Source organism: Argiope bruennichi, chromosome 1 (genome assembly GCF_947563725.1).
Source record: "Argiope bruennichi chromosome 1, qqArgBrue1.1, whole genome shotgun sequence".
Taxonomy (NCBI): Eukaryota; Metazoa; Arthropoda; class Arachnida; order Araneae; family Araneidae; genus Argiope; species Argiope bruennichi.
This window is the reverse complement of record NC_079151.1, coordinates 48,621,061-48,647,998: the sequence shown is the minus strand read 5'-3', so window position 1 is coordinate 48,647,998 and position 26,938 is coordinate 48,621,061. Positions and strand designations below refer to the sequence as shown.

The window sequence follows — 26,938 nt, the reverse complement described above, 5'->3', positions numbered from 1 at the left end:
GTAAACTATCATTTATACTTAAATTTAATTATTAGACTTTCTTACTTCAATTATCACTTAATCCTTGGCTACTTTTTTGGACAGACAGACTGACTGTCAAAGGATTTTACTCAACATTTTATAAAGATCAACAGTTTGGTATAAAGACCGTATATTGAATTTCATCCCTCTAGCTGAAAGCGGTTTTGAGTTCAATTTGTTACAGACAGACGGACATCCCCAAAAATGTGGTTTTCGAACTTAGGGAGGTCTAAAAAGTGGAAATTCGTCGAAATCTGAAATTCGAATTTTTTTATGATTACGATACTTTCTCCATATTACGTAGATGAAAAAGTAATAAAAAAGTGATTTCAACATTAAGAAAGTTAGATTAAGCGAACATTTGGTTTTTAATATGGCTACGATGTCATAAATTAGAAATGTTCATGTACATAATGGACAGAACATATGCAAAACAGTTAAAATAACATAGTTCTATGTCTAATAATTTGTCAGGGTCTACGACAAAGATGTATCCAACTGATTAAATTACATTTAAACATAACTGACAGTAAATTAGTTGGTTGCCAAAGACGACTGTTATAAGAATAATATAACAGATGCAAATTTAACAAGATGGAGAATTCTAATGCAATAAATAAGCTTTAAACAAAATCATTGCTTATTTTTTGAGAATAAATTTATATCAATTTAATATATATAAAACAATAAATTCAGAAATATAATAAAAGCTAAGAAATCAAAATTTTAGGAAAGTAGGAACTACTATTATTATTTCTATTATTAGCTATAAACTATTAACAGACCATAAACTTTTCTGTAATTCTTCTACTTTACACAATTAAAAAATAAAACTATGCTTAGTTGCTATCGAAATATACCATACATTAAAGTCATATTTGTTTAATAAAATTTTTACTTTTATTATTGAAAAACTAAATTTCTAAAACTTTAATGAATCTATTTTTCAAATAATTTATAATACTTTTCAAAATCATTCTGCATAAGTAATATATTAAACACACTAATAATAAATGCATAAATCAATCCATACTTAAATAGTTATAGTGTTATGGAAAAATAATTGCTTAAATTTTAATATTCAGTTTCTCGTATAAAAATATATTCTGAGTTACGAATATTTAATACTAGGATTCCTCATATAAATTGTTTTCAAAATTGTATTTATTCATATTATTTCATTGCTTAATATTAAACATTATAAATTACAATCAAATAATCTTAGGGCACGGTTATAAATGTAGATATATTTTTTTAATTTATGATATAAAAGATTCCGTACCGACAAGAATTCGAAAAACTTAATGTCCCCAAAATATTAGGCGTACAACTCAAGAAGGAAAACAGTATTAAATAAGTGCATAACAAGATTTAAAGTAAAATTTGTTTGGGTTTCCATATTGACTACAACCTCAAACGAAACATTTAAGCCGATTTCAATCGTCTTTTTTTTCCTAAATTTGAATATTCTAATTTTTTTATATAGTAATAATTATATAATAATAATATGCTTTTAGTACGATCTTAAATCAAGACAGGAATTTTTAACGTTCTTCAGTGTTGTTCCACTTGCTTTAATTATTGTTTGTTAGTTTTCTTTTTCTGATATTATACCTTATCGTTTGTTAAGATTTTTGATACAATGTTATTTGTTATTTTTTATTATTCTTTCCTTCACAAGGTTGTTGTTATATTCTATTGTTAGTTAAGTTTTTTGTTACACTTTATTCTTCGATAAGCTTCTGTTATACCTTTTTGTTCACCAAACAAGTTTTGGAATCCAAACAAGCAAAAATATCTTAATAAAATCCTATTCTAAATCTCCTCTTTCGAACAGCATAGTTTTCTTATATAATCTGAATTTTCCTTAAGCATTATTCATTAAATCACAAAAGGTTTCTCAAGAAAATATTCTAAATCCTTTTATCTCCTTTAAACATATTTTTATTTATTATTTCTTATATGTGGTAGTAAATAATAAATATAAATTGAAGGGAGTTAAGTATTTCAAGCGATAAATAATTTAGTTTAAAGTATTTTCTCTATTGGTTCTATATCTTCCTGTTTAAGAAAGTGTACATTTCTTTTTCATAATAATCGTAGAACGAATGCAATAAACAGGTCAAAGAAGAAATTAACTTATTCTAAATTCCAGCCCTTCCGTCTACACATTCTCCTCCTTTTTTAGTTACCACTCTTTTTTGAAAATAAATACTTGTCCAATAAACAACCATTCCTAAAGAGATTTATAACCTCTGGGAAAGAGTTTTAGTGGCCATTCGGAAGTAAAATATATTTTTAGACATCCACCCTCTACGTTTGACAGTTTATGCGAATGTAGATCAGTAAAATGAGGAAAAAGCAGAAAAATCCATTGAAGAAAAGGCTGCAGGAGTTCTTGTACGTTTCAGATTTGCAATAAAAAAATCATTTTACAGAGATTCCTGGTTGTAACTCGTTTAAGTTTTGTTTAAAACACACACTCATAGATTTCAATCTTTTTTCTTTTTTTTTCACTTTCTTGTACGTCAAGTATACAAATAGTATACTTGATGTAATGGCTGAAATATTCGAATTCAAGATTTTAACATATTTTTACATTTCAGATGCCCTTGAATTTTAAAACCTTTTTTTTCCCCGAATCATGCCTGTTTGTCTGTCTGTGAACGTGATAATTGAAAACGCTTTAAACTAAACGGCTAAAATTTGGTATATGGTCTCTACTCTTAACTTGCACATTTTTATTAAAGTTTGAGTGAAATCTTTTTGAAGGAAGTCTGTATGTCTGCTACAAAACTATTCCTTTAGGATGGATCTCGAATCCCGAGCGATGGACAGCTAACGAGGGTTTTCTCTCTCTCTCTCTCTCTCTCTCTCTCTCTCTCTCTCTCTCTCTCTCTCTCTCTCTCTCATCTCTCTCATCTCTGAACTTGACCCACCCTCATACAAGCTTAAAAACATTTAACGTTTCTCAAGTCCATAACCACGATGGATGTTTTCATGAAAAGAAATCTCAAGCCCATGACTATCCTAACCGCGAATACTGGATTCAGCTACGAGATTATTAAGAACGGACGTTTGAACTGACAAAATTGAGCAGGCCTTTAGACGGAATACTGGATCCAAAATGTTCTTAATCTTTTTTTTTTTTTTTTTTTTTGCAAAGGAAGAGTTAATACAATTTACAATCTGATATCTTGATTTTTACCATACTAACTTTTTTTAAAAAATAAAATTATAAAGAGGTTTAAACAATCGTTTATTTAAAAAATTAGATATAATTTCATTTTTTCGAATTCCTCGTTTGCTACGAAACTTTATTTTATTGTCAAAAGTATTCTTATCTTTTCGACGTGTTTCTCAAATTTGAAGATAAGAAGACTCCGTTATGATGAGGGTTCAGGCCAGTCTGATGTGTACACAGAATGCGCCTCCAAAGAAAGGGGCTGTACCATGACCGATGGCGGCCCGTAGGATTCAATCATAGTTCCCGCCTATACTGTCATGGTGTTCCAATCATTCAAAGATTTTTGTGTGCCTTCGGTTGTCGGAGTAGTCACTTTTGGTTATTCAGGTTCGCTGTAGCAGACATTTATCTTCTGTTTTACTATCGCTTTTATCGTGGAAAATAAACGTCACAAAATCATGCAATTTGTATCTAAGAATTAGTAAAGTAGTATCAAGTTGATTTTTGACTAATTAAACAATTTTTTTTAAAAAAATTCTGGATTCAATATATCATAAAAGCAAAAGGGATTTTAAATTCATTTTAACTTTTAAAAAGATTAAAAGACAAAATTAAACTCCTTTAAAAACATCATAAAATTGATTGCGTTTATGTTGTAATGTTATATTTGTTTATCACAATATTTTGTTTTAAGAAATGGTAAAAATACCTACAACAGAAGAAAAAATTATTGAAGTAATTAACACCTCAACAAGTTTACTATGATCAAATCTAATGCTTTTTTATATGAAGAAGATAAAACATATCAGATAAAAACAAGAATATTATCCTTAAAAACAGATGAACAAAGTGTACTTTCTTTTTCATTTCTACTATTAAAAAAAACCTCATTTCTATTGCCTGCTTTTGAGAAATTTTGTTTTAAAGTCTTTATATGGACATTAAAAATTAACTTAAGCTCTTATATTTAATATTTGTTATTAACAAACAATATTTTTGTCGTTTGTCATTATTTATAAATAGCTTTACATCCTTTATTTACTATATCAGTGATTTTTTTAATTAATTCTTGTGAAAAGCAGAATATATAGCACCTATTAAAGAAAAATCATCAGTTCTGGTTTATTTATTTACTTTGATGAAAAAAACGTGGTGAAGCGTTCTTTTTATCCGTCTAGAATCTTCATTTTAAGGGAATAATTTGAGATTTTATACATTCTGATTCACAAATTCAAATTATTAGAGGCTATAAAAATATGACTATTGGAAATTCAAATTCTGAAATAATACTTTAAAATTATTGAAGTCTATTTTCTAGAAAATTCGATTAATTTCTGGAAAAAATTCAAAATCTTGCTTTCATTTTTTGTAATGAATAATGACCCTTTGATTTAAAGACGAAGAAAAAAATCTTTTTGTCTAATGCTGTCTAGCAGTAAGGTTATCTACCTTTTAAAAATACCACGTGCTCTTCATTGTTATCTACTTTTCAAAAAAACAGCCTTTCTGTTTCGTCAGCACTTGGCTGCTAATCAAAATAACTCTCAGTTCTTTTTCCAGTGAGCTGCATCCAAGGTTCAAAATGTCAAAATGTTAAAAATATTCCAGCGCGTGAACGAATCACGTTGCCAGGATCATTTCTTCATTCATCCAATTAATTCAAATCCAGACGCTTTTGTAAAACGCAATGAACGAGTTCAAATGACTCAATCTTAAAAATATTCGCCGTAACGCATACGCGAGTCGTGTTGCCAACGCTTTTTTTCATTCATCGAATAAATGTTAAAATCAGAATCAAAATATTAGTTGAGAATGAAAAAAAAAAAAAAAGAGATCTTCGAAACATATTTTTATTAAAATACTAAATAGGAAATATTGTTTTTTTTTCCACTAAAAATATGTGTGTCAAAAAATAAATGCAAAAATAGTGTAAATAAAGAGCATTAAGTAATTCTTTTTCAGTTTTAAAATCATTTTTTTTTTCAAATTTTTGTCCATATAGTTAGTTCTCAGAGATCGAGATTGGATATATAGTTTTTTTTAACAAAACTTTAGAACTTTAGACATAGTAAGAGTGAGTATTTAAATCGATTTTATGTTTTTATTTCTTCACTATAATTTTCAAAAGAAGGTGGAATATTTCAACATTTTACATACATGCCTTTTAACATGTGCCACTTATGTCCAAGACGTGTTGGAAATAAGTGGGTTAACCTGTTGCCACTTATGTCCAACAAAAACAGTTGTGGATATTATTAATTATTTTATTAATAATCTACATGTTTCGCATAATCCTAATATTCTGTCATTAATTTTAAAAAAAATATTTTTAGATCTTACATTTATTTACATGAATGTTTCTATCTAATTGAAACGCTTTAACGCCTGTAAGTTATAACAGCTATCATTGGAAGTTTTTATAGATTTGAAGTCAGAGAAATAAATACAGAAACATAAATTGAGGAAGTCATAGGATAAAAATTGGAAATAAAAATAACATTCTTAGTTCTAGTATTGACATTATTAAAAAAATATATTCTGTTCAAGTTCCTAGATTCTTTTTTGGGGGGGAAGGGGGAATAACAATTTTCGAAGTTATCTATAGGAAACGACAAAAATTATTAAATCAAAAAATACAGTGGCAAATGAGCAGAATTAGAAAGAGAATAAGCAGTAATTCAATACAGTTTTAGAGTATTTTTATTGATGCTTAGAAAAAAATTACATAATACTAAAACTAGACATAACACAAATTATAATATTCTATCTATTCATTTTAAATATCATTTTGTTAAAGTACGTATAACAAAAAATTGTGGGAAAAGCAATTCGACTTTTTATTATTACTTAATTTTAATTACATATTCTATCTACTCATTTTAAATAATATTATTATGTTGAAGTATACGTATAACAAAAAAATTGACGGAAAGGCAATTCTGCTTCTTTTTCTGTGCTTCATTTTTGTTACATTATTATACATTATTCATTTCAAATTATATAATTATATTGAAGTGCGTTTAATAAAAAAACTTAGGGAAGGGCAATTCTAATTCTAATTTTTCTAAGGGCAATTCTAATTCTAATTTTTCTAAGGGCAATTCTAATTTAGCAATCTTTTAACTCTCAAAATATTAGAAATCTTAGAAAAAAATAAAATTAATCACAAGATAATAATCATTTTTTCTTGAAAAAATTATAGAACTTACATATTTATTAGAATATAGATGAAATAAAATGCATTCTTACAGATAAATATAATCTCAAATGTAATTTTTGAAAGAAAAACCCTTTACAAAACTTGATCTATCGGATAAAACAAAATAAAACAGTAAGACAAAATTCGAATCAAGAGATGAAACTATTTAAGTTCAGTTTCATTGAAACACAAGACTTTTTGTTCGGAACTTTACGGTGAAATCTTCTAGAAAAACTAGATGCATCTAGAATTTCTTTTTCTCTAGTTAATCTAGATTGTCTTTTTTTATCATTAAAGAGATCGTTTCTCATCCAATTTCTTTTTTCCTTTTTCTTTTTGTCTTGATTTACCTTGTTGCTCACAACTTGAAACTTTTGAGAAATTCCTCGAACTGTTATAAATAAGATTGTTAAAATTATAGATAAATCGGAACTATTTTTATCATTAGTGAGCTGAATGTAAACAGTTAGGTTATTTCCTAGAATTCAAACTTGTTTTGAAGAGGTTATTATTTCAGAAATGGTAGTCAAAAGAAAGTGAAAAAAATGTTGCTATGAACAATATTAAGCAATAGAAGTTTCAAAACTGTATTTTCTTATTAGAGTTTAATTGAAGTATTTCTTTCATAATAAATCTTCAAAGCAAGACATGTTCTTTTATCAAAGCATTCTAAATATAATAGAAAAAAAATGCAAAATATTGCATTAAGATAAAAATCAATCTGGACATAACATTGGAAAAATTACCACACATATCCCCAATTGCTTTATGTATATATCTTTGAGTTAGAGAGTTTATCTTTCATTTCTTTTGTATTATTCTTTCACTAAAATATATAGAAATGCATCCTGTGTTTTCAATCAATATTTTTTTTAAATATATTTGCAAACTAGATGAACAAATTTCTTTACATTGATTTACTTGAATTTTGAATTTAATCAAAAAATTGGGGTTTTGCATTATATAACTAAGTAAAAAATTTATTCTAATGTTATTAATTTTGAAAATTTATTTAAAAAAATTTAAACAAAATTTTTTGGTTCGATCTTTCTAGTTTTAAGAAAAGTATTTTCATGGAGATGTGGAAAGAAGGGTTTTCAGTTTACTATGTTAAATATTCAATAAAAATTTAAAAATTGCAATGAAATATTTACAGATGATAAAATTTTATTATATATACACTCTTGCGAACTTTATCAAATTCATACTCTTTAAAAACTGACTTTTTTAAAAAAAAGTTATTTTAAAACACAACACAGTTTTAACAAATATCGAGTCAATCTTATGTTTCATTTAAATAATTATTGTTGAAGGAAGGTAACAAATAATTAAATGTCCCTATTTTGACTGTGGCACAACACTTTTTTCATTTCTTATTGAATTCTCATATTTTAATGCACAATGTTTTATTTTAAACAAACCCTTTGCTGCGAATCTTTGTGACATGAGTCTTTTTCTAAAATCGCTTGACAAAGACATTTATGCTAATCGTTTTGCCTTTATAAAGTCCATTTAATGTCTTAAACTAACTTTGGTGATTTTTGCTATAGTTTTTACATTTTATTACAATTTCAAAATGATTACTTTTGAGCATTTTTTCCCTGATAAACTTTGGATTCGAAAAAGAACTTGGTTAGCACGGCACAGTCTATATATTGGTTTCGAAGAACTCCAAAGTAACTAAAATATTCATAAAGTATTCTCAAGAATTTCAGACTTTATAAAGAACGCTCACATCCGTTTGGTTAATGAATTGTTCGAATCAAAAGTTCTTTCCCTTCAGACGTTGTTATACTTTCTAGAATGTGACATTGTAAATATAGATATATTATATGCTTAAAAGTGACAGTGGCATTGTTATTGATAATTTAATGATTTATGTTAAATAAAAAATTGAAGTAAATTTTCCCAACTTCTCTCCCAACAAATTTTTATTTATTAATATTATAGTACAAATTCATAAACATATTTAGTGTTCCTAAAGTGGTTTATAAAGGCAAATCAAACAGAATATGTCATTTTTACTATAGTATATTCAAGGGTGATTATTTCTGGGCGATCCTCTTTGCTTAATCCGCCAGCGAATTAAGCAAAAAAAAAAAAAATGCTTCCAATAGAGATTGCAAATAATTTCAAACTGTAAATTCAAAAGGCGTTATTTTCATCAATTCCGAAAAAAGTGAAACTTTGAAAATTGGCAATTGATCAAATTACACACTTCTTTACAATCTGTCAAGAGCATATAAGTTAACGAACAATTATCAATAATTATAGAGTAGAAACTATATTCATCGTAATATTTCTTTCTGTTAATAATGCAATTAATTAGACACCGCATAAATATACTTTTAATATTTCATAGCATATGTAAAGACAAATTTAAATTCCCATATAAGAGCAGTTTTTATGTAAGACTAAGAACTGCAAATAGATTTCTTTCGCGTAATTAATCAATTCGAGTAAACACAAAAGCAGTTCGGAAACGCAAAGAAAATTAAGTGGAGCGTAAAGCAAATTATTTATACAACATCAACTATCTCCTTTCCTTCAAGCATCCTTCAACGAAGAAAAAAAAGCATTATTTATGGATGTGTCATTGAAAATGCTTTAAAAGTTATTTGTTCGTTTTAAAGATTGATTAAGATTTTAGAATTAGTTTTGCGTCAGTAATTTTCAAACACACATTTTAATTGCAAAAAAAAAGAAATAAAATCAACAAAAATTTCCTTTGGCTCTTAAATTTCAATATTTGTTGAAGATTTTTTTCAATAAATATCATTAATTGAATTAATTAAAGGGTAATGAATAGTCTCCTCAATTTGTTCGATAACATTTTCTGAAAAACTTCTAATTAATATGATTAAATATAAATAAAAAGCAATAAGGAGATTAAATAAGTGGTTCTTAAATATCCTTTCAGACCATCTTTATGTTCTGTAACATAAAAAGGCACAGAAGAGGTAAAAATTGCTTAGATTAGTAAAGATTATTTGAAGAATGTATTTAAACAATAGTTAGGCTGAAATAGTAAAAAAAGATAAATTAAATATTTTTCTTATTCATTTTTACTTTTAATGAATTAACATCAGTCGCCTAATATATTAATAGAAACATTTTGTATTAACTAAGAAATACAAGATGTTATTTAAATTCCTTACTATGAAATATATTTATATTTTTTTCGGATTTTCCAATGAAAAGTAAATTATAATGTTTCAAATTTTCTATATATGAACAAATATTCATTATTACAAAAATAAAAGATATATGAGGCATTATTTTAACTATTTTCAATTTTTTGCATGTAATTAATTTTTAAAAATGCAACTGCTTTATTTTTAATTTGCTTAATTATTACAAGACTAATGATATGTAAAATGAAATTTGTTCACTATTATATTAAATAAACATTTTATAATATTACATAAAACTTTTATTTATTTATATTTAAATTGGTTTCCTTCAAATTTTCTACAAATATTATGTTTGTTGGATAAATAAAATGAGATATATGAAGCAAAGCTTTTTAAATATTTGAAAATGTCATAAGACTTAAAGATGAATTCTCAGTTATTGTATTCGTATTCATTTATAATTTACTATTCATTTCAAATAGAACAAATTTAACTCCATTTTAGTTTTAAAATAAAACCTCAATATAAAATAAAAATAAAAAAAGGAATAAATTGTTTTGTTGGTCTTATTTGAAATATATTTCACAGTTCAAAGAAATTAATTTACAACGGTATACACATTTTATAAAAAAAATAAATACAATATTTAAATAAATACAAAATAGGAATACATTATTAAAATTAAAAATTTAATCAATAAAATGAGAAGCAGCATATATTCTTAATATTAAAAACAATAGTTTAATACTAAATACAAATTTAGAGCATGATGATAAAGCATTGCCTGATAATCAATAAAGATTAAATAAATTCAAATCATTTGAGCCAAATTTTAAGAGCCAAGTGACTAAGAACGAATTCATAAATTGAATTCAGTTTCAAAGTTTTATTCCAATTGTTTTACATCAATGGATAGAGTATATAACACCGTTTAATGTTCCTAGAATTGAATATATATATGTTGAGATGTTTTGGATATTAATCAGGGCAAGTTTCCAAAAAGCAGAGAAAAAGTATTTTATCTATAAGAATGTTTGGAACGATATTCATCCATCTGGTTATCAACGAGAAAAATTCGTTTGGCTAACGAGAAATATCCTCTAGAAGCGACTGCAAGAGTTTTCTAAATGCTTTTAACAACGCCCTAGCCTTAGCCAAAAATAACTCGATAGGAATTTTATCTGATTCACAACTTCAGCAGGTGTCTCTTTTCATGTTGTAAGTGGTGAAATGATATCAGATCGTAAAGAGATCCCATTTTTTTTCTACTATGTATTTTGACATGCGTCACTGACACCCATTTCCTGATCTTCAGAGATTGGGGTCGCAGAAACACCCTTACTATAAGTCTCAAATTTAAGGAAAGGGAAGAGGTCTATTTTTACATTTTTCCTACCAGATTCACCGGTCTAGACGTGAATGAGAAGACCGCAGACATTTACCTAGCGGCAGAGGGAATCTATTTCCAGCACTTAAGCCAGCGACTGTGCCAACATCCCAAAATACCACTGTGTATAATCACACATCTCTATCTTCTGTACCCAGTCGTTGCTGCTATGTTGTTTCAATTTCCCAGTTTGTCGAGATGCAGACAAAATTGATTCGGAAAAGCAAAATATTTGTCAACTTATTGTTGAAAATTTTCGACTCGAGGGATATTAAGTTGGAGCACTTTTGGATTCACGCCACAAACTGCTTCGTGTCCATGCACGAATAAATAAATACATATTCATCAGAAGATTTGTACACAAATCAGTCTATATATATGCAGCAGTGAGTTTAAAGGAATATTATGATAAATATTTATATTTTTTCAGCAAAAGTAAAACATTTTTCACAAATCGTTTATTCTGTTTCCTTTCAGAGCTGAATTTTGATGCAATATTTCAAAATTTTTCATATTTTAAAAAGTTATTTTTTGGGGGTTTTTATGAATAACAAAATGGATGACGCACGACTGATAGAATTTTAGATTTAAATTCTGCACATTTTATTCATTAGCTAGAATAATTAAATATATTTTTACAGTAAAGAAATGATGTAATACATGGAGTGAAAAAAGATATTTACAGCCTTACTGAGAAACATTTTTCATTTCACTCATTTTTCACTTGGGTTTATTTAATTTTCTTCAAATTAATATTTATTTAAACATTCACAAATATATTAAGTTATTTTTTATTTTATAATACCGTGGAAAGTTTTCCTGATGCTAATATTCTTTTTCTATTTCGGCTTTTGAATTAAAAATTGAATAAGATTTAAATACTTAGCTTTAACAGCAATAGCAATCATTAACAATTATCAGAACTATTTGTAACCCTAATTTTCTATTGAATTATAATTCTGTGTTAAAATTCCAAAATTAAACTTTGAATTTCAAGGTCGAATTGTTCTACCAGATTATTTATTAATTCTACTATCTGAATCTAAATTATTTAGATTAACGATTTTAGTTTCAGGAATTGCATAATGACCAGGTCAAATGCTCGGATATTTTCTGGCGACATGGTGACCAAGAATTTATTGTGCATTTATGTCAAAATGAAAAATATGACAATGGCCTAAAACGTATATTATATATATATATATATATATATATATATATTATAACTGCATTTATTTAATGTCTTTATGCCTCCGGGTTTTTGCCTCTCAATTTTAATTTTGCAGAATGTTTCGCAAATGAACTAAATACTGAAAACCAATAAACTAATTCACGTTTCCGGAGCAATTATATGAAATAGCAACAGAGTCTCTTGATTTATTATTATATAGTTCCACTTCCTATTATCGATTAAGAATTTATAGGACACCAAGACAGAATTAATTGAAAATCTAATTTTTATGTAAATTTAATAAACATCTAATTGGTGGCTGCATGTCATATTTTGGCTGATGTGAAAATATATATAATACAAATATAATTTCTCGCTTAAGTGTCGTACTCTTTATCTAACTATGAAGGAGAAAAACTTGGGGGAATTGCAGTTCTTTTAATTAGGTTAAAAGAATAACGAGTTCCTACGTCTCATTGATTCTTCAAACATTGAGTTTTTCTCCAAATTAGTTTTCTATATCTTAGATCATTTTGATCGCTTTGAAATGCTAGATCAAATGCATTTATTTTGACCGAAATTGCATCAAAATCGGTTTCAGTAGGTTATAAATAACTTCTACTCTTTCAAAACAACAGCTCATTAACTGATGTCGTTTATATGGCATATTTCGAAAATAATCATTATTTTGTAAAATTCTTTGTTCAAATTTACCGGACATAAGTACAAATAGTCCGCCTTCAATGAATAGCATATTTTTGACCGTTACATTTTGGCAAGAAAATTTTTTAGTCTTTTTTTTTCTTTGTAATAAGATAAAGATTATTCATAAATTCAAAGGTACTCTAATAGAAATACAGCACTTATAAGCATAAATGTACAATTTAAAATTAAATCCGATATTGCACCAACAATAAACTAAAAAGATGGGAACATGCATGGGCCTTTTAAAACGAGAGACCAACTAATGCTTTCAGTTTCTTAGATCATAGAATTTTTAGCCTTTTTTTTATACACATATGATCAATCCAAGAATTGATTCTAGAAAGAAGATGTTTATCAATGCAAAGTACTTCCCCTTATCGTAAACTTTCATTCAAATCTTGAATTTAAAATTTGGATATTTTCCATTAAAAGGCATTATGTTTATGTTGATCTTTACTTAATTGCGTCATTCAGTATGTTCATTTTACATAAGTGCCACACAGAAAGATTATATACAGGGTGGTCACACATACTTTCCTTGATAAGAAAAAAATTATGGTAAAAATCTATTATAATTGGGCACATGTTTACAAATTATTATAAATGAGCATAGTAGCAAAAGTTCTTATTCAGCTTTTAATAAAAACTATTTACGTCAGTAAATTTCACTGTGACAGCTTGGAGTATGTTAAGACCGTATTCAAATTCTTTCTAATTATTGCCCAAGATTTCAGCTATCACATTTAACAGAATATCTGTAATCCCAACTTTGAGTGCATCAGTATCTTCAGTTGGCAATGCAAACACTCTATCTTTTATATAATCATGAAACTGGCATTTAATAGTAATGGCCGGTTACAATTCATGGAGCCAAAGAACACACTGAGTATTTTCACTCATTCATACCATTTTCATAAAAATCGAATTTAAAATCACCAATTTTGCATTTAATGAACCCTCTCTTGCCCCAAAAGAATTAAGAACCTGACTAATCCATAGTAAAAATTTTACATTAATATATTTAATAATTTTTTCTTGATAATATTTTCTAATCAAGGATATTTTATGACTAACTCTGTATATTCTGATTTTACCTGTGAATATTCTTTCGAAATCCAAAGCAATGGGAAAGTTTTCTTACCTATAAGAAAAGAAATTTCCATTAGTGAATTAAAAAACGTAGTAATATAAATAACGAATTAGTAATATAAATAACGATTTAAATTAAAAATTTGCAATTAGCTTAAATTAGGTTGAAGTTTTTTTCATGTTATATATATATATATATATATATATATATATATATATATATATATATATATATATATATATATATATATAAATTGCAAATTTTGTGATATTCCTTATCTTTTAACAATAATAATTTATTTATTTTCTTATTTTATTTTAAACAAAACGATATACATAAAATTAAGAAATCATTAAAGAATAAGAAATAAAGATATAAATGAAATAAATAAGTAATAATTTCATTGGTTGGAAATATAATAAGAAACATTATTCAGTGTTTTATTCCTTGTAGATATGAAATTTAAGAAGAATAAAATTATGAACAAAAGGTAAATCACAAAAATAAAAAAAACTAATCAAGAAATAGTTTTAATATCTGTTATTCAAAATTTAAAAAAATTGTTACAAACAGGAAAACATTTTAAATACGAAAGTTCTCGAAGCCTTTTTAAGAAATGCATTACTTTTTTTAGCTTTAGCAGTAATTTAAATATACAGCGATTATAAATAATGCTTTTTTAACACTCGAAATAAAGGATGGATTCTTTCAACGAGGGAATCGTCTTTTGCATATTGGGTATTTATAAGCTAAATAGGAATCATCCGTTAAATGTACTTTTATGTTTTAGTTCTAGAATTACGCTTTCCGCCGTTTCCAACACTTTATGCATTAATAATGTTTGCATGAAATAATTAAAGCATTTTTAAAAAATTTTTTTAATTACTTAAAAAATATATAGAGAGATTTTATGCTTTAGTTTTAAAAATAATTTAATATAGTGTACAATATATAATATATAATTAAAATATAGTATTTAATTTTATAGGAAACTCTTATTTTAATGATTACTATATAAAACAAATTCAAAATTATTATCATTTTATTAGAAAAAAAATGCTTTGAGTTCATTTCACTGAACATAAAAATTGCATTATTTTCTAAATAAATAAATCATTTTTTTTTCTTTCCGATCATTCAGGAAATAAAACAACATTCTCATATTATCTTTTACAGCAAAGAAGCTTATATGCTGCTCTATATGTCCCCAACAAGAAAAGGTGTATTCCAAAAAGCGTCAGTACCCGTCCTAAGTATAAAGATTCTCCTTGAAAGCTTTCCTAAACTAACCCTTCTTAAACTGGCTTTTCCGAAAAGAGATTTTCAGTTGACTTTTGTTGAAGCAACTTTGGGCTTCAGAGGATAGAATGTCATAGATCTTGCAAAGGCTGTTTTCTGACAAAGTTTAACTTAGTTTTCTATTGAAAGTATACGCTTTGATGATTTTGAAACAAATACTGTTATGTTATTTTGTGCAATTATTTGAAGTTGTATAATAAAAAATAATACTAAATAGAAATTTACATACAGATTCTTTTAATAATGAGTGCTACCATTTTATTATTAAGTACACAGATAAATGCATGTATTTCATATAACGATTAAACATTGTTACTTTTTCAAAATTTTACATGCAAAATCTCAAAGAATCGATCAATTTACTTATCAATTCAATTTTTTCAACTCCACGATCATTTAAAACTGTAACCGATGAATAGAAACTCGAATCTGATGCGTATAAACTTACTTCCCTGAACTAATTATATCCGAAATGCTGGAGTAAGCTATATTATAACTGGAGTAAAAATATATTGGAGTACGTAAAATTTCAGAAGATGAAATTGATTTACAAAATGATTAATGGTAATATATTTGTACATATAGGTTACTGTATTCCTCTTATAAACCACTAAATTTATTTATTTTTGTGTGTAATTACTATGATGATATAAAAATAAGGATAAGGATATAAAATAAGCAAAAAATAAGGATGAGAAGCTTGAGGTATGGTGGTTGGTTCTCGCCGCACTGATAGGTACAGAAAGAGGAAGGGATCGGCTACATCCCATCGATGACGGGACGTACTTCCCAAGGGAAGGGCTGTATCGTGGCCGATGATGACCATTAAGACTCAAACACAATTCCTAATAGTGTTTATGTCGCGGTAGTCCGATCATTCAGTTTTTGTCAGCGAGCCCACTAGCAGATCAGAGTTGTCAGTAAGTGATTAGTGATTTATGTAACCACTTTATCTTCATATATTTTATGCATTCCACCATATTCTTTTATACCTGAGTATGCATTTCAAATATAATAATAAAGCAAATTTTAATCATTGTATGTGAGGTTGTTCGCATCAAACATACTTATATGTACGTTTATTATCATAGGTAGCGCATATGGCTTCCAGTCCGTTGATTACTAAAAGTAAATGACTATAATTATATTTTTCTTTCATGTAACCACTTCATATTCATATCTTTTGTGTATTCCACCGTATTCTTTTACACCAGCAGGTGCAATTCAAATATAATAATAAAGCAAAATTTTAATCATTGTATGTAAGTTTATTCGCATCAATATTACTTGTATCTGAGTTTATTATCATTGGTAACGCATATGACCTCCAGTCCGTTGATTACGAAAAGTAAATGGCTATAATATTCTTTTATGTAACCACATCACATTCATATCTTTTATGTATTCCACCGTATTCTTTTACACCAGCACGTGCAATTCAAATATAATAATAAAGCAAAATTTTAATCATAGTATGTAAGTTTATTCGCATCAATCATACTTGTATGTGAGTTTATTATTAATGGTAGTTCATGACTTCCAGTTCGTTCATAACGAAACTTAAATTTCTTTAATCCTCGACAATCTGAAATAAAATTCAATTTGTGATGTTCACGGAATGAAATTTTATTTTGAAAAGTCTTTCAGCTAAAATCTAAAGCTACAACCTAATTCAGTGAAACCCTAAATGCTTATAATAAAATAAGAAACACAAAAAATATAGTAATTCGTCTGTGTTGTAAAAATCGCATAATTCCAGAAAACTAAAAGTTTCTGCAATGTGATTGTTTCAACTATGCGACTTTTACTACTAGTATTTCCAAATAATTACAGTCTCTGAAACCATTAACCAATGATAGATGATGCTGGATTTTCTAATAGATGGAATATATATATATATATATATACTTGCAAATGTTCCTTTATTAACAGACTGCAGTTGAAATGTCTACAAAATGCTACATTCTTGCGAAGTCATCCATCTAAAATCTGTATCAAATCAAGCTTCGATTTTTGGGGAGCAGCCAAATCTCTCAAAGAACCTCCTATGTGCTTTACTTAGATCTCTGTGAAAATAAACATTTCGGTGTTCCTAAAACAATCCAATTTGTTTTATCAGGGTGCTTAGTTTGGTGGTCCGGGCGACGCATTTCACCAGCATCTCACTAATTAAACACCCATTACGCATCACGTCACAGAAGGCGCTTGCTAAATTAAACCACCATCGAATTAATATTCCTAAAATCGGAGATTCCGGACAAACATTGACAATAGCAGAGAAAGGGGTGCACTGTGCCCGCTTGTATTATTCCGGGAGCGAGTGCCCTACGGGAAAAGCAATAGAGTCCGGCCGTAGTCCGGTCGGATCAGTTTCAGAAATGTTCCGTGATTAAGAGGGCAACTATCAAATAATTATTGTCCATTGTGAGAGTAATGAGGTGCAGGGGCTGAACACGATCGATGGGGCTCTTTGAAGTCTAAGGCGGAAGCGCCCTAAAGGAGGTGAATACAATGAGGTTGGCGAATGCTTTGTCTCGCCCCAATCGGATTCCGGAAAACTGCTGTTTAGTAAATAGCTGAATGTGTCTCAGTCAGATAGGCCCTACCTGTAGCACAGTAGGAAGTGAATCGAGAAATCCAAGAACAGCACGTATTTAGAAATTCCTTTTATCATTCCAATTCATAATATTTAACAAAGCATTTTTGCTACAGGAATCATAGCAGCTAATGCCTCTGTTGCTGCAATTCTGTAGTATTCAAAGCAATTTAAAAAAAAATAAATACAGTTAGTGGTGGAATCTTATCATTATTTTCAAACTATCTTATTTTTTAAAATTTATTATGAATTTTTTATTATTTTTTTAGTACTTATTAGTACTTTTTAGTTTTATTTTATTACTTATTTAATGTTATGCTATTAAATGATTATTCCAGCATATCTTAGAAGCAAAGTGATCTGCAACACTACACATTATTAAGAATGCTAAGAAAATAACTTTAAAAAATTGTACATTCTCTTTACGTCAGTAAAGTAGTTGTTTTAGTAAGTTGTTTTTTAATTTCTTAACAAGTCCTATAGCTAAAGAAAGACGCCGCTTGAAAAAATGTAGAAACATTGTTATCAAAAAACATGAGAAAGCTTCGTTTTAAACTAATACTGTAGCATTAGAAATATACTACGCACAAATTCATTTATCTATTAAATCTGGGAATCCAGCTGCAAATTTTGATAATTCTCAAAAAATATTTTATAACCAAGAAGATATATAAATAAATATTATATTAAGTCACAAATACCTATAAACCCCATTTCCAGATAAAATGTAGGAAGTATTAGGCAATAATTCAATTCCAAAATTAGCAGTAACATAATCCTGCGTAGAAATTCGTTTGCGTGTTAAGTATTTTCTAATGAATGTTTGGAAAATACTGATATATCTAGAATTAATTAAATATGGATTGGAAGTAAATATCTAATTATTTTCAAAATTTAAATCACTTTGAATTTTATCAACCGAAACTTCGTCAACTTTTAACAGCAAATCACTTCTAATTTTCAAATCACAATTAAAAATATCAAATTAAATAATATTCCGAAGAATTTAATAATTACGGATGAGAATCTGTAGATATTATCATGAAATTCTATATTTTTTTCAGTATAATAACGGTCATTTTATGACTTTAAAGAAAATAAAAATCATTCATATTAGTGTGCAGAAACTAGTTGATGTAATTTGCTAAAATATCTTCTCCATAACTTTATACACGGAGAACTAAAACATTAGATATAGATCCAAATTCCTTGATGGTAATACTATTATAATATCAAAATTATAGAACGTAATACTATTATAATATTAAAATTATAGAACGTAATACTATTATAATATTAAAATTATAGATACTAACTCTTCTAAAAAATTATAGATATTAATTTTTTTTCTTCTACAAAAATTATAGATATAGACTCTTCATTTGATATTCGTATTGGTGTCTATGTTTTGATACTAAAGTAAAGTAAATAATAATAAATAAATAATAAAAAAGTAAATAATAATAAAGTTGAGCCTTTTTATATGCATTTTTGAATTTTCGTATAAATTTAAATACTAATCCATTTCTTTGTCTATCCATATATATTAAAGCACGAATACAGAATTTAATTCAATGGGTTTTAATTATACGGCAATAAATCAATTTCTTTTTATACGAAATATTTAAATTTGCATTTTGAGAACTACAAGAGAATTTAGCTATAAATTATTTTCTTTTACAAAACTTTAGTGAATTAAAATTATGTAAGAGGAATAAAATATTCACCCACTAAACTAAACTAAAATTCTTTCACCAAAAATGAAATTCATAAAGCAACTTGAAATATGAAAAGAACTAAAGACTGCTTCAATTATAGCTAAAGAAATGAATGAAAAGAATTCAAATATCCAACACCTTTACAAATAACTGAAACTAATTTTAATAGTTAAATTTACTTTCTTCCTTCCCTCTTTCTCCGAATCTAACATCTTTAGATTCTTTTTATTTTGAAAGCATTCGCATTTCTAATTTTCATATTCAAATCCAAAGATGAAATTTTATATTTAAAAAAAATTGTCTTATATTCGATTGTATATAATTAAAACTTTTATTGTTAAGAATTGGTAATTTCCATAATTTGAAAATTATCACAAAATTAAAAAAAAAATACACTTAGATCTGCTTAATTATCATAAATTTAAATGATAAATGTATAATACTGGAATATTATGTGCATAGTTATCTGATTCTTTTATTTACTGAAATATATAAATATTGAAATTATAATGAAATTATTTTATTTCTCTCATATTATTTGGTTGTAGGAACTCAAAGTTTCTTTCTCTTCTCTTAATTTCTTATACACTAATCTTAATTTTTTTTAAAGTTTCTTAATTTTTTTATACCCTAATCTTTTATTTGCTTATTTAAATAAAACATTACTGGCTCTTTAAAGTTTCTAAAACTGAAGATATTTATATTGATTTCGACAACATAGTAAAACGGAAATTAATTCATATCTTAAATATATCATTAAACATTTATTTATTTATTGATTGATTATTATTAATAATAGCAACGTTTGTAAGACTCTTCATTTGATATTCGTATTGGTCTATATTTTGACTGGTATTAAATGAATTTCTGAAATGAATATTACTTACATAGAAACCTTAAACATATTAAGTAATTCTCATATATGAAATAGAGCATCAGAATTTCTATGAACCCTATGAGCCCTGACTGCTCGATATCAGCACATTCGACAGGTGCCTAATTCATGCACTTTGGGGCGGTTAAATGAGTTTAAGGGGTGAAAGGCATATCTGGACGAACGTTCATTTAATCTCATTTAAACTCATCTAACCGATCTCAAAGCGCCCCCTTATAGAACGGGCATTATCGGGCGGTCAAGGCTCATAGAGTTAATGTTATTAGAATTTTTAATTAATGTTTAGAATGATAATATAAATTATATTTTAAGTTAAGATTATTTATATTTTTCTAATTACTTAATATTTAATACTCAAATTTCAATTCCATTTCATTATAGTAATCTTCCATCCTGGAATAATTCGATGGTTATTTTTTATTTGACCTTTTAATTTTGAATCAGTGTAGGTGATAAGAAGGAGATTTGTGCCGTCATACTCTATCTATATCATACTCTATCTCTATCTCTATCATACTCTATCTCTATCATACTCTATCTCTATCTATCTTCGTCGGATTTAATAAATGCACTAGGCAGCGCATACACATTGATAATATTCCTGGCCTGCATAGAATCTCTGGTAGTTAATGACAGCCATCCAGCAGACGTAAGCGAGAACTTAAATTGAGTTCTGAAGACCACAGTATAGCCTCTCCTCAGGAGTTACATCCTATCATTTGGATTAAATGCATTAATAGGAGCACCAGAGAAGCGAAAACCAATCATTGAGCCAGAAATTTCTTATATCCATATCAAATGTATCTATCTCTTTAGACTTATTTCAATCAAACATCTATGATGAATATTTGGTAGATAATTATGAAAACTAGAGGAGCGAGAACCAATCACTGAAACAGAAGTTTCGCAAAGCCTTATCAAGCATATCTACTTTTCAGATTTATTTCAATCAAACAGATATACGGAATCTTTAATAGAATCTAATATAGAGCTCATGACCCTTTTATTCTGAAACCAAACTTCTTCTCCCAGAGAGCCGCAATTCAAAATTATTCGAAAGGTGATTATTTCTACAATTTAACCCAACAGCAAAGTATATCAAACGTTAAGGAACTTTACTTTTACTTTATCAAATCATTAATAAATGAATAGATATTCTCCTCCAAAATGCATGGACAATTTTTCTTTAAAAATTTTGGTTCAAAATGATACATAGAAATGAAGATTTGCATAAAAGAAACTTCGATAAAGATGTCCAGTAATATGACCAGTATACAAATTCGCATTAAAAACTCAATCATGTCAGCTGTTTATTTAAGTTGCAGTGCCTAATGGTAAGGCGTCGGCTTCAGTGCCAGAAGGTTCCAAGTTCGAAACCCGGTTCTGCAGAAGATCCTGCCACGTAAATGTATCTGGTGCAAGATAAATCCGTTGGAGTCCAACTTCCTCCTGCAAGCGCAGGATACTCAAAGAGAGGAGAACCAGTTCAGATTGAGAACCCGTTCAGTTGCTGAACCAGTTCAACTGAATACGGTTCGAAATCAGATAATAATCCTGGTTTGGTTTCAGAAATAGACGTAACTAACTTATTTAAATAAATATTAATCATTTGATATATTCAAGAAAATTAAATCATCCGATACAAAAAAAATATTCGAAAAACCACTTGAAAGACATTTTTTTATTCTATGAGATTCATATCGTGCCTTTGACAAATTTCACCCCCTTTGATTATGCTATCTTCGAAGGAAAAAAATATTTAAAACTTAAAGAATGAATTGTTCTATATTTTTCCTTACTTAACCTGAACTATTTAGAGTAATTCAACATTCCTAAGGATCTATGTATAAAATAAAGAAATGTATGGATAAATAAAATTATTTGTGAAAACATTAACTATCATATGGAATTCAAAATAAAAAATCATAAACAGTGATTTAATTCAAATTCCTAACTAAAAAAATATTAGTGAATTTTTTCGAATAACACAATTATGTAACATAACGACAATACTTCTCCCTTAAGAGAATATAATCTGATTCTATGATACTCATGTCGTATTTTCGATGACCTTTGTTAAAAATTGAAATATCTCTTTTTGAAGAAAAAGTATCTAAATCAATATTATTTTCATTATGTATAAGTCCATTGACATTTATGGAAAATAATATAACTTTAAACAATAAAATTTTGGATAAAAAGAGGAGGCCCCATTATTCGTCTGGAGTAATCTATGTAATAAGCTGACGTCTCCCGTCTGTCTAATCAGCTAACTTTAAATATTTACCTCGCACTGAATATCAAGATTTGGCGTCTCGACAATGGAAAATGTAAACATTCGCCAAAACTAAGAATGCGTGATTTATTTAAATACCACCTCATATATCAAGATTTCCTTTTATTGTAAACATGTTTTTAAAAAATCAATTTCAAAGAGAAAGAAATATAGGGCGGTTTTTCTTTATAAAGATTTAGAATTATTTGAAGTATTTATTCTCTCAGCTTCTCCTTTGTACGAAAGATACTTTGATATTCCTTCAGTGTTCAAAAAAAGCATTCAACCATTTAAATAAAAGCTATCCATAATATTTAAATCATTTCTATTACATTAAATCTGCGGATAAAAGATATACTCTAAGAATTAGATTTTTAGAGAAACGATACCACTAAATATTAGTTGGGAAAAAGAAAACAGAGCAATGGTTTTAAAAGTATGCTTTAATATACCGACTAGGATCGTTTTCTCCGTAAAGAATAAATATGGTTTTAAGAATCTTCGTCTTTGCTTCTTTTTTTTTCTTTTCGCTCGTTTTTATTTTTAATCTTCTTACGGATTAAGTTTATAGCAATATTATCCTGCATTTAGTTTTAAATATTCCATCAAACATTTTTGTCGCATCATTTTCTGTTCAAAACATTATTTCATCATTTTCTGCAATGAAAAATGAATTTGCGGTTTCAGTAATATTTAACAGTTGTCGCAAGAATTCGCTACATATTTATCGAAGATGAGAAAAGAATAGAAATTATCACTGATGTAGAAAAGATATTTTTTTTATTTATATTTATTTATTTTGCTATATTTTCTTTTTCGCCCTTTTATATTGTTTCGTTAAGACGTCGGAGAAATAATGAATATTTCATAAGGATTGCAGTAATTTAATATTTACTTTTAGTTTCCTTTAAAAAAATTCTATTTTTCGTTTAAATATACGAAACATAGATACTTTTGTAATCTAATAAATGACAAATAAGAAAAACTATGAAATTTTTTTCCTCTTAAAAACATACTTTTTTTTTCTTAAAAAGAATGTAATTATTTATATTATAGAATTGTTAAAATATTCTTAGTGCTAACATTTTATAAAATAAATATCAGCTTATTTTATAAAATATTAGAACTTAGGAAGATTTAGAGAAAAAAAAAAGATTCAAATACCGAATGATCTAGAATTTCCTCACTTAATCTAAACTTACAGTGATAATTAAATAAATCTAAAGATCTATGCAATAATCAAAGAAATGTATACATAATTCAGAAAACAGTTGTTAAAAGAAACATTAAATATTTTACAACTGGATTTTTCCAAAATGAAAATAGTTTTAATTCAAATTTTTATTCAAGAAAAATTCAGATATTTTTTTATCGTTTGGCGGTTATATCAGACTAATTAAAACTTCTTTCAATGCACTATTTCCTTAATATTTAATAGAATTTTTAATATAACATTTTTTGTGATTCTGATTTGTGAAATTTATTACATTACAAATGTTCCACTATTCTAAAAAAATATTATCTTCTAAATATTCTATTTACCTGAGAGTGAAGTATCATAAAAATGGGCAGCTCTATTCTGCTGTACGTGAAGCAATTATAAAATAAATATTTTAGCATTAAAAAAACTAAAACTTTATAAAATGCCTTTACAGTTGTTGTGGAATTTTTTTCAAATTATCATAATTTTTTATATTTTTTTTACAAAAAAAATCGATGAATTCATTTAAAATGTTAATAATGGAATAAATAATAAAAATTAGGGAAATAACCATATATTTTTATGTATCTTTCAGGAATTTGTTCACATTGGATTGTATAAATATGAAACAAAACGCATTTCTGATGTATTTAATGATGTAATGATGTATTTATAAAAATTCAAATGAAAATATAGATATAAAATGCATCCCACATTTTATAAGTTTTAATCATTAACATAATTTTTCTTAAATTTATTATATTTAAATGAAATTGAATAACTCGTATGTATTAATAAATTACTTCTGCCACCAGACATTGTTCTTTCTATATATAAGGAGACATTAGAATAAGGAATATCTTATTCATGCTTTTATTTTAATGTAAATGACTGAAAATAAAAAAATCTCTTATTTTATGAAGTCTACATTTCCATTAAAACTAAAGAATAAATTTAAAAAATCTCATCTTATTTAAACGAAATAATACGATCATTTGATTTATGTACATTCTTAATATGGTATATCAAAATGTTAAACCATTCCTGTGTTTTTGTTGCTTATATTTAATACAAAATCGTAAGAATTCTATTTCGAATGCATTTATCTATGCAAAATAATATACATGTTTTCTAATTCTTAAAATTTTAAGAAAGAAATATCTAAAAACATTACCCTCTTTGTTTCGGATAAAAATATTTGAGTAAAACAAATTCTAAATTCCTATTTATTTGAACTCTCGAAAAGAAAAAATCATCCTATTGGAATTCACCACCACCCCTTTTTTTCCCAACTGAAAAGTTTTTCTATATTTTCTATATTCAATAAATGGAAAGATCTCACCTCCCATCTACGCAAAATAATACGAGCATTTGATGTATGTATACGCTTAACATGATATATCATAATATTTTATCATTCGTGTGTGTTTATTTCTATTATTTAATACCAAAATCTTTAATACTAAATCTTAAAAATTATTTAATATTAATTTAGTTGAACTATATCTATATGAAATAAAGTAACAATTTTCAAATCCTTAAGATTTTAAAACTGAAATATCTAAAAACATTGAAGAATAAATTGTCTTTCTTTGTTTCGGATAAAAATCTTTGAGTAAAACAAATTCTAAATTCCTATTTATTTCAACTCTCGAAAAAGGAAAAATCTTCCTTTTGGAATTCACCACCACACATTCTTTCCCAACTGAAGAGTTTTTCTATTCCCAAACCCTTTCCGCCGAGCTATTTTGTGTGCAACTGCGTTTAAATTGAAGAATTCTCCTTCGCTAAAACGTCCGACACATGAAAGGTAAGAACCCATGTCCCCCTCTGCCTCCCTAAGTGAAAAGATAAGGCCATATTTTAATACGTGAAGTCACATGGAGGGTAAGCTTAAGCCTTAAAATACTTGAAATCGTTGAGGTACTTCCATCTTCGGCGAAAGAGGAAGTCATTCATACCACGCTGTTGAGAAATTTAAATGAGGATATTATGCATATAGCTGTAATTCTCTGGGCGCTCTCTGGTCTTACCCGATATTTAAATTTCCTGAAACATTTCCGCGCCTTATATGAGCTCTGGATGTTTGGAAAATGAGAAGACTACCTGATGAAATTCTTTTTTGGAATTATGTACATGTATTTTTCATTACAGTTTTAGAGGAGAAAAAAAAAGCATATCTCTGGCGATTCCAAAGTTTGTATTTCTTGATAAAGAAGATTATGAGATTGCATAGTTCTGTATGCATAATTTTCCAAGAAGAGTGCTCTTTCTATTTCATATCTTTTAGTCCGGTGAAATTTCACGGATGAATTTCAAACAACTTTTTTTTTACAATTCCTTTCGCTTTTGAAAATTCATATTTTTTAATAACAAAAGAAATATTTAACGAATAGCTAAGTGGCTTTGAAGTTGCAGTAAATAATGAAGGTACTGACTGACGCAGAGCACTAGAGAAGAAGCAATGTTTATTTTAGAAATAGCGTTGATATACATTGTCCGTTTTATCCGTTTTGTTTATTCAAAAAGGAATTTCGTTTTAAAGGACAATGAATAATATTATTAGCTTAATTCTTCCGAATATTTTTTATTCAGAAATAAATTTCTAAAGACTTAGCTTAATGAACTTTTTAAAATTTGGGATGTTTGAAACAAAAACATGGGAATGTAATAAGACACATATTAACCAGTAAACTATTTTTATCTTTTCGGAAATGCATATCTTAATTGTTATAAGCATATATATATTATATAAATAATGCTGCTGTGTTTCTAATGGCACTTGCCATGGACTAGCTCGTTTTCGAAGTCAGCGATTTTAAGCCAAGGGAGCGTCTCTTATTTTAGTAGCGCCAAAAGTACATCTTAGCTACTCACGCATCACATTCGCTTGCACAACCCCTTTTTACAGGGAGGGGGCACATTCACACATCTCCCAGATAGAAGAAAAACCATACCTGAACCGGGACTCGAACCCAGGACGCCCAGATCACGAGGAAGACGCGCTACCCCTATGCCAGGACGCCGGCCGTATAAGTAACACATAAATATGATTAAGTG

At 27.3% G+C, this 26,938-nt stretch overlaps 1 protein-coding gene across 2 annotated transcripts in view; it reads right to left on the bottom strand.

The window, feature by feature from the left end:
* LOC129980966 (B-cell receptor CD22-like) overlaps positions 1 to 26,938 on the bottom strand; it is a 679,794-nt gene that overhangs the window by 597,463 nt on the left and 55,393 nt on the right. The gene's annotated exons all lie outside the window — the stretch shown is intronic.